Here is an 11,045-nt window from a genome sequence, read left to right as displayed (position 1 = left end):
ACTGCAGATTTTTCAAAGTGATTCCTTCTACAAGAGTATTACTTAAACAAAAGTTCCGTCATTGAGCGAGTCGGTTGGAAAGTTCACTGCAGATTGTTCAAGGTGATTCCTTCTACAAGAATATTACTTAAACAAAAGTTTCATCATTGAGCGAGTCGATTGGAAAGTTCACTGCAGATTGTTCAAGGTGATTCCTTCTACAAGACTATTACTTAAACAAAAGTTCCATCATTGAGCGAGTCGATTGGAAAGTTCACTGCAGATTGTTCAAAGTGATTCCTTCTACAAGAGTATTACTTAAACAAAAGTTCCATCAATGAGCGAGTCGTTTGGAAAGTTCACTTCAGATTGTTCAAGGTGATTCCTTCTTCAAGAGTATTACTTAAACAAAAGATCAATCATTGAGCGAGTCGTTTGGAAAGTTCACTTCAGATTGTTCAAAGTGATTCCTTCTTCAAGACTATTACTTAAACAAAAGATCAATCATTGAGCGAGTCGTTTGGAAAGTTCACTTCAGATTGTTCAAAGTGATTCCTTCTTCAAAAGTATTACTTAAACAAAAGTTCTATCATTGAGCGAGTCGTTTGGTAAGTTCACTGCAGATTGTTTAAGGTGATTCCTTCTTCAAAAGTATTACTTAAACAAAAGTTCCATCATTGAGCGAGTCGTTTGGAAAGTTCACTTTAGATTGTTCAAAATGATTCCTTCTACAAGACTATTACTTAAACAAAAGTTCCATCATTGAGCAAGTCGATTGGAAAGCTCACTTTAGATTGTTCAAAGTGATTCCTTCTACAAGAGTATTACTTAAACAAAAGTTCCATCATTGAGCGAGTCCTTTGGAAAGTTCACTGCAGATTGTTCAAGGTGATTCATTCTACAAGAGTATTACTTAAACAAAAGTTCCATCAATGAGCGAGTCGTTTGGAAAGATCACTGCAGATTGTTCAAAGTGATTCCTTCTTCAAGAGTATTACTTAAACAAAAGTTCCATCATTGAGCGAGTCGATTGGAAAGTTCACTTCAGATTGTTCAAGGTGATTCCTTCTACAAGAGTATTACTTAAACAAAAGTTCCATCAATGAGCGAGTCGTTTGGAAAGTTCACTTCAGATTGTTCAAGGTGATTCCTTCTTCAAGAGTATTACTTAAACAAAAGATCAATCATTGAGCGAGTCGTTTGGAAAGTTCACTTCAGATTGTTCAAAGTGATTCCTTCTTCAAGACTATTACTTAAACAAAAGATCAATCATTGAGCGAGTCGTTTGGAAAGTTCACTTCAGATTGTTCAAAGTGATTCCTTCTTCAAAAGTATTACTTAAACAAAAGTTCTATCATTGAGCGAGTCGTTTGGTAAGTTCATTGCAGATTGTTTAAGGTGATTCCTTCTTCAAAAGTATTACTTAAACAAAAGTTACATCATTGAGCGAGTCGATTGAAAAGTTCACTGCAGATTGTTCAAAGTGATTCCTTCTAAAAGACTATTACTTAAACAAAAGTTCCATCATTGAGCGAGTCGTTTGGAAAGTTCACTTTAGATTGTTCAAAATGATTCCTTCTACAAGATTATTACTTAAACAAAAGTTCCATCATTGAGCGAGTCGATTGGAAAGCTCACTTTAGATTGTTCAAAGTGATTCCTTCTACAAGAGTATTATTTAAACAAAAGTTCCATCATTGAGCGAGTCGTTTGGAAAGTTCACTGCATATTGTTCAAGGTGATTCCATTTTCAAGAGTATTACTTAAACGAAAGTTCCATCATTGAGCGAGTCGATTGAAAAGTTCACTGCAGATTGTTCAAGGTGATTCCTTCTACAAGACTATTACTTCAACAAAAGTTCCATCATTGAGCGAGTCGTTTAGGAAGTTCACTTCAGATTGTTCAAAGTGATTCCTTCTATATTAGTATTACTTAAACAAAAGTTTCATCATTGAGCGAGTCGGTTGGAAAGTTCACTGCAGATTGTTCAAGGTGATTCCTTCTACAAGATTATTACTTAAACAAAAGTTTCATCATTGAGCGAGTCGATTGGAAAGTTCACTTCACAGTGTTCAAGGTGATTCCTTTTACAAGAGTATTACTTAAACAAAAGTTCCATCAATGAGCGAGTCGTTTGGAAAGTTCACTTCAGATTGTTCAAAGTGATTCCTTCTACAAGAGTATTACTTAAACAAAAGTTCCATCATTGAGCGAGTCGTTTGGAAAGTTCACTGCAGATTGTTCAAGGTGATTCCATTTTCAAGAGTATTACTTAAACGAAAGTTCCATCATTGAGCGAGTCGATTGAAAAGTTCACTGCAGATTGTTCAAGGTGATTCCTTCTACAAGACTATTACTTAAACAAAAGTTCCATCATTGAGCGAGTCGTTTAGGAAGTTCACTTCAGATTGTTCAAAGTGATTCCTTCTACAAGAGTATTACTTAAACAAAAGTTCCATCATTGAGCGAGTCGCTTGGAAAGTTCACTGCAGATTGTTCAAGGTGATTCCTTCTACAAGACTATTACTTAAATAAAAGTTCCATCATTGAGCGAGTCGATTGGAAAGTTCACTTCAGAGTGTTCAAGGTGATTCCTTTTACAAGAGTATTATTTAAACAAAAGTTCCATCAATGAGCGAGTCGTTTGGAAAGTTCACTTCAGATTGTTCAAAGTGATTCCTTCTTCAAGAGTATTACTTAAACAAAAGTTCCATCATTGAGCGAGTCGTTTGGAAAGTTCACTGCAGATTGTTCAAAGTGATTCCTTCTTCAAGAGTATTACTTAAACAAAAGTTCCATCATAGAGCGAGTCGTTTGGAAAGATCATTTCAGATTGTTCAAAGTGATTCCTTCTAAAAGACTATTACTTAAACAAAAGTTCCATCATTGAGCGAATTGTTTGGTAAGTTCACTGCAGATTGTTCAAGATGATACCTTCTTCAAAAGTATTACTTAAACAAAAGTTCCATCATTGAGCGAGTCGATTGGAAAGTTTAATGCAGATTGTTCAAAGTGATTCCTTCTACAAAAGCATTACTTAAACAAAAGTTCCATCATTGAGCGAGTCGATTGGAAAGTTCACTGCAGATTGTTAAAGGTGATTCCTTCTACAAGAATATTACTTAAACAAAAGTTTCATCATTGAGCGAGTCGTTTGGAAAGTTCACTGCAGATTGTTCAAGGTGATTCATTCTACAAGAGTATTACTTAAACAAAAGTTCCATCATTGAGCGAGTCGATTGGAAAGTTTAATGCAGATTGTTCAATGAGATACTTCTACAAGAGTATTACTTAAACAAAAGTTTCATCATTGAGCGAGTCGATTGGAAAGTTCACTGCAGATTGTTCAAGGTGATTCCTTCTACAAGAATATTACTTAAACAAAAGTTCCATCATTGAGCGAGTCGTTTGGAAAGTTCACTTCAGATTGTTCAAAGTGATTCCTTCTGAAAGATTAAAACTTAAACAAAAGTTCCATCATTGAGCTAGTCCTTTGGAAAGTTCACTGCAGATTGTTCAAGGTGATTCCTTCTACAAGAATGTTACTTAAACAAAAGTTTCATCATTGAGCGAGTCGTTTGGAAAGTTCACTGCAGATTGTTCAAGGTGATTCCTTCTACAAGAATATTACTTAAACAAAAGTTTCATCATTGAGCGAGTCGATTGGAAAGTTCACTGCAGATTGTTCAAGGTGATTCCTTCTACAAGAATATTACTTAAACAAAAGTTTCATCATTGAGCGAGTCGATTGGAAAGTTCACTGCAGATTGTTCAAGGTGATTCCTTCTACAAGAGTATTACTTAAACAAAAGTTCTATTATTGAGCGAGTCGTTTGGAAAGTTCACTGCAGATTGTTCAAAGTCATTCCTTCTTCAAAAGTATTACTTAAAGAAAAGTTTCATCATTGAGCGAGTCGATTGGAATGTTCACTGCAGATTGTTCAAGGTGAGTCCTTCTTCAAGAGTATTACTTAAACAAAAGATTAATTATTGAGCGAGTCGATTGGAAAGTTCACTGCAGATTGTTCAAGGTGATTCCTTCTACAAGAATATTACTTAAACAAAAGTTTCATCATTGAGCGAGTCGTTTGGAAAGTTCACTGCAGATTGTTCAAGGTGATTCCTTCTACAAGACTATTACTTAAACAAAAGTTCCATCATTGAGCGCGTCGATTGGAAAGTTCACTGCAGATTGTTCAAGGTGATTCCTTCTACAAGAGTATTACTTAAACAAAAGTTTCATCATTGAGCGAGTCGTTTGGAAAGTTCACTGCAGATTGTTCAAGGTGATTCCTTTTAAAAGACTATAACTTAAACAAAAGTTCCATCATTGAGCGAGTCGATTGGAAAGTTCACTTCAGATTGTTCAAAGTGATTCATTCTACAAGATTATTACTTAAACAAAAGTTCCATCATTGAGCGAGTTGATTGGAAAGTTCACTGCAGATTGTTCAAAGTGATTCCTTCTACAAGAGTATTACTTAAACAAAAGTTCCATCATTGAGCGAGTCGTTTGGAAAATTCACTTCAGATTGTTCAAAGTGATTCCTTCTAAAAGACTATAACTTAAACAAAAGTTCCATCATAGACCGAGTCGTTTGGAAAGTTCACTGCAGATTGTTTAAAGTGATTCCTTCTACAAGAATATTACTTAAACAAAAGTTTCATCATTGAGCGAGTCGGTTGGAAAGTTCACTGCAGATTGTTCAAGGTGATACTTCTACAAACATATTACTTAAACAAAAGTTTCATCATTGAGCGAGTCGATTGGAAAGTTCACTGCAGATTGTTAAAGGTGATTCCTTCTACAAGAGTATTACTTAAACAAAAGTTTCATCATTGAGAGAGTCGTTTGGAAAGTTCACTGCAGATTGTTCAAGGTGATTCCTTCTACAAGAATATTACTTAAACAAAAGTTTCATCATTGAGCGAGTCGATTGGAAAGTTCACTGCAGATTGTTCAAGATGATTCATTCTACCAGAGTATTACTTAAACAAAAGTTCCATCATTGAGCGAGTCGTTTGGAAAGTTCACTGCAGATTGTTCAAAGTGATTCCTTCTTCAAGAGTATTACTTAAACAAAAGTTTCATCATTGAGCGAGTCGATTGGAAAGTTCACTGCAGATTGTTCAAGGTGATTCCTTCTACAAGAATATTACTTAAACAAAAGTTTCATTATTGAGCGAGTCGATTGGTAAGTTCACTGCAGATTTTCAAGGTGATTCATTCTATAAGAATCGTATTTAAAGAAAAGGTTCATTATTGAGCGAGTTAATTGCAGAGTTGATTGCAAATTGTTCAAAGTATTTGTTTTACAAGCGTATTACTTAAACAAAAGTTTTATTAATGAGCAATTAAAACATATATATATATATATATTGTTTATTATTACTATATACATTTTAAAGTACGATTACATATTAACATATAACTATACAATCTGCCAGAAACAACTGAACCGTTACATGCGTATTATGCAGTCCTTCCTGGTTGATATATCAAGGCGACAGAGAAATATTATCATTTATTTTCGCGATGGTGATGACAACATGAACTTTCAAACACGACGATCAATCGCAAGAATTTAGGAATATTTTTACAAAATCGATTGTAATATGCGCAAATAACTGGCCAATTTGTTAACTGGACCATAACAAAAGTTTATAGTATTCTGAGTTTCCTTTTTATATTCTCGTTACTTGTGAAGTATATGTTAAATCTATACATCCGACTAATCATGTAATTTATGTAGGCATGTTCTTGGCTAAGTAAATATGACTGATTTTCTTGACTGTAAATATATGTTTATCTTAGGGAAAACAACCACAACATAAATGCTATTTAATATACAGACATACCTTAATAGCTTGAAAAATCCACATGTCAATAACGCTTAGGTTCTTATTTTTGTCTTCTTGTTTTTCGTAATATTTGTATTTATCAAAATGAACCCATTATTTATCAGTCTTTCACATAATTCCGCGACTTTACGATATTATTGTCAATCATTTCATAAAGTTTTACACCAAAGCATTCCTATCAAGGAAGCGACTAAGACGAAAGGGCGGAGGTAGTGGATCAACAATGTGCAAACAACAAAAAGGCTCATTTCGAAATGTAAAACACATTGAAAAAACACCATAATTAGGTTGCTCATTTTTACCAATCGCCAAAGTAAATAGTGCATGCTGTCGAATTTTTTTGGCAAATGTATTTTAAGTAAATTCATTGGTAGATGCAACTTTTGTTTATTCATAACACCGAATCATACTACTGGTCGATTGTTTGACAACAAGCGACTGATCAAACTTTATGGACGATGAAGATGCATTGACGGTTTCGATTGAAATCCCATCGCATCATTACTTAAAATGACAAAGATGATTGCTGGTCGGATAGCGTCGATTAATTGACACATATTCCTAAGACCCTTTGATTTTTTTTCGAAATTTGTATGTTGGAATCCACTGTTGTCTTGAAGCAAACCCTTAAATTGCGATGTTTTCCTTTTATTTATAGCTGTAAACACGGAGTCGGTAATATATGCCAAAAACACTTTGAGGTTCCCTGGGAAAGCAACGTTCCGGTCTATACCGAAATATTTACAGTTTGTTATCATATTTAGTTTATAGAGGTGATGGGGTAATTGTCGAAAAAACTTTTTATAATAATATCAAGTATAAAGGTGGAAATTAACTATCATATTTTTACACGTTAAAACTACTTTAACTACTGCAAGATGCCAATCAGTATCCTGTGTTTATTATTAATATTTTAATTGTCTAAGTATAATTATGATAATCGTGAATAATATCCGTTTATTTATGCTTCATCTTAGTGCTGGTAATAGTGAACAATTGCAACACGGCAAATAATGTCGGCCGAGGCATTAGCCGATGACTTATAGAATAATACATGGTTGACCATGGCTTTCGGTTGATAATTTCCCCCGTGGCAGGAATAATTGCCCCGAGGGCTTTAGCCCGAGGGCAATTATTTTCACTAGGGCAATTATTAACCAAAAGCCATGGTCAACCATGTATTATCCTGTATAATACATATGCTTTGTCAATTGTCAATGATTTCAAATGGATTTAAAAACGTGATTTTTTCGAATAATGAGTGATATGTCATATAATTAGCATGTAGTCTGAAAGTCGTTAAAATGAAATATAACAAAATGGTTTTGAATGACAATAGCTGCGAAAAATAACGAGTGACTTGAAATCAAAATAGCAAACCTTTTCGTACGTGTTTTTAGAACAAGCCTGCAATTTTTCCATTCTTCAAATATTTCCTGTTTTACATCGGCTGATTGTGATGTTCATTTCAATAGGTGAGCACAGCTAGGGTCGATCAAGCATAGGAGCATTTTTATTAGAATCTCGGCTTGATTGACCCGAGCCATGTCGCTGGAATAATTAACATTTCTCAGCGAATAAAGTAAAACAAAACGTTTCAACAAAACACTTCCTTGTCTCACTGCTTTATGACCTTTATCGAATGTAAACATCCGGTACGGTTTCAGGTAGTACTCGTTACCGAAACACGGAATGTGTCATTATTGGTAAACTAATTTCACTATTATTGCACCGATAGTTCCATTTTAATCTGTTTAAAGCTTTTAATAATGGTGAAATGTTTGCCTACCAAGTATGCGGCGGCCATTTTTATTTTCGTGAAAATGACTTCAGTGTGCACGTTTTCGTCTTTGTCAGGCAAGTATGCCATAATCGCCCTGACGTGCCGTGATAATCTCACAGGCGGAGACGATAATCATTATTGCGGGAATGAATTTCTATAGTAAAATGTTACTATTTATAGTAGCATGTGTATTTTTTTAAGTTATACGACAGCGGCGAAAAAAGAGATGTATAATAAATACGGAATATTATGAAAGGTCGCTTTTCTGACGTCCTGTATAACGTCGAGATAAGTGTGTAAACGTGTATGTGTCGAAGCTGCGAAACGGTCGATGCGGATGCATGTCAATACACCGAACAATTCATCCGGAAAGCGTCCTATTGTAATTTTCCATTAACTATATATCTCGTTTGATAAATCCTATGTTTAAACACACTGCCTTCTGTTTTAAACTAACAATGCTGCACTTCAACGTTAACTGAACTCAATTTAATCTTCCCGAAATTTCAATTCAGGACGTTTGTGCTGTTTGTGGAGTTTTGTTCTGTTGTTCCATGTTTCTTGTTTGTGCCTTTTTTGTGTGTTTTATGTCATTGGCATTTACCCTGTGCCATTAAACGGGCTTTATGTTTAAACATTTTGCTAATGAGCTTGTTTCTGTAGTTTTTCACATAAGTATTGACATCATTAATCAATCACATTGATGGTTTATTGCATTTTTCTTTAATTGAAACACAAATCAATATTTAAATACTTTCGAAATAATTCCCTACTGAAATATATTACTTCCTGCAAAACAGATTATTCCCCAGTTATATACTATACATTTTGGAATAAGTTTAATTTTATTATCAATTGCATTTTGATGGATGGATGTACTTGAAAACTTGTTTTATTATTAACTTATTTTTTATTTATTAATAAAGGATTGGTTTAATGCATTAAAAGAACTTTTCAAATCTTATGATAAAGGTATAAGCCATGAAATAAAATTCGAGTTATATCGGGCAACATCGACATATATAGCCACTCACCATTACAGATCGTGACGAGCATCGCAAGTATTCGGCTTGTACGGGATGTTGCTATTTTTAGTAACGGAAAGTATTTCCCCGCTATTCATAGGTCAATAATGGAATTTCCAATTAGTAGTATTTGGAAACTCGAAGGTGTTTTCTCACGAATATCCGTTTAGAAAAAAACAAAACTAAAAGACACGCTTATAGTCGATAACGATTCATGTATAAATTTTAACTATTACCGAAAATAACATTGATTATAAGTAAAATATACGCGTTGGACAAGATTTTCTGTCGAAAGAAAACAACAATCTAACTGATACTGAAATAGACAGTTATTTGTGTTAAAATGTTTATAAATGAAAGTAGATCTTGAGCAAGTTGGTACGTTTATGGGATTAAAATTGTTCGTGTTTTAATTTATCTTTGGAATACAGAAATAATATTTTTATTTACTAAATGTTAAAACAGCATGTAAACTTTGATATGTACTTATGTAAACGACTATGTATATTGTTACTTGATTATATTTTAACAAGAAAAATATGAAACTCAATATAATTGTTTGAAACTTGTTAATGTGTTTTGGTACACGACTTATGTCTTTGGCGTTTACCCTGTGCCATTCAATAGGGTTTATGTTTAAACGTTTGGCTACTGAGCTTGTTTCTGTAATTTTTCATATAAATAGTATTTCTAACATATCATATCACACCGTAGGGGATTTTAGGAAATGCAGATTTTAACCAGAAGTTAACCTGTGAGGAAAAGTTGTGCCTGTTTTTTGAGCTCGAACCGACGACGCAAGGACACTGTTTGAGGTTTGTCTCGCCAATACCTTTAAAACCCTAGACTGCCTGGAAACAACGGTATTTCAAAACTATATAGCTATGTCTACTCTGCCCCCTTGGTTAAAAATTGTAAAATGTTTCTGCTGGGAGACACTCGTCTGTAATTTCCTTCAGGCATGAAAATGACTGACCATTTCTAAGTCAACAACAGGTTATCACAAATTCCAGCAGCCTGCATTCATGTATTCAATTATTAAGTGGTGGCAGTGCAGCTGCTGTTGCTAATGATGATATATTTCATCAGGCGCAAGGTTTTAATAAACATTATAATTGTTTACGTATCTGCATTGTTATCAAAGTAAAGTTGAGAAATATTTAAAAGTTTATATTTATTTTTGTATGTGTATGCCAGTATAATTATCTATACTTATTAGTAAAAAATGTTTTACTTTCACAGAAAAAAACAATCTTGATAGTAATGCACCTGGATTAGAATAAAAACCAAATCAGCATACAGTTGACTCAGCATTGATTAGTTACCATCTGTGCAAACAAGTTCAAACCCATAAGGGAAGACCTAACTTTAGATGTTACAAAGTGAATATTTATTATGAACAAATCTAAATTTTAGAATACCAATGATCTTTTCCATAAGGTTAAAAAAATGTTCGACTTGTCTCCCATATTGTATACGTCATTTCAAGTCATAACAAAAAAAGAGCAATTAGAGATTGATCAACGCAAATGCATTAAAACTTGATAAGGTGAATTTAGGACTAAATAATGAATATTATAAGCATAACTGTTTTAACAATCGTCAATTGCGCCGTCAACAGTTAACAATTTAACGGTCTTTGCGTTGACCGGACCCCCAATATAAATGGATTACAATCTGATGTATGTGTGCTCACATCAGAACATTATTCAGTTTGGTATTGCCCTATTGTGCCTATAAATTCACAGCACAACTTGAACAGAGAAGTACATAACATATTACCTTAAGTTTGATTTCCAGTGTTTTTCAAATCTATCGGAAACAAAAATCTGAGATCGAAGAACTGAATCAAAATAAGAAGTGCTCAATTTGTATCTGGAGGCGTGTATGGTTTTTAATCAACATCCGCTTATACAGACAACGTGCTTTGTACAAATTGTTGGCCTTTGACTGTTGACACGACCTTGATATTTCATGACATCATGTTTAACATTTTCGCCATGTATTATAACAATCCCGATAACATCCACGTTTGTTTTAAAGCATAGGTATTGATTGTGAATTCAAGAATCATCGCACCTCCTAGACGAGTTTATATACGCCAACTACCTCAACTGTAACCGTCGAGTAACGAATGCCAATATATTTGTATTCAATCCTGCAAGCTTAGTACATTTAACAAACTTGACAGTCTGTGCAAAACAATATTTTAATAGTTTTAAGTTTCAAGGCACTGTCTGTCACATATATATAATCAAAATTAATACTTCTTTTAAATCCATTACAGAGGCATAACGCCCCCTTTTTATAAGTAGTAGTCAGTGGCCCTTTAAAAAAGTGCTCCGAACCCAAGATGCTGGTACGCAGTAAGCTGCAAAGCTTGGCATTATCAATT

Source organism: Mya arenaria, chromosome 10, assembly GCF_026914265.1.
Source record: "Mya arenaria isolate MELC-2E11 chromosome 10, ASM2691426v1".
In the NCBI taxonomy this organism is placed as follows: domain Eukaryota; kingdom Metazoa; phylum Mollusca; class Bivalvia; order Myida; family Myidae; genus Mya; species Mya arenaria.
This window is presented reverse-complemented; position numbering follows the sequence as displayed.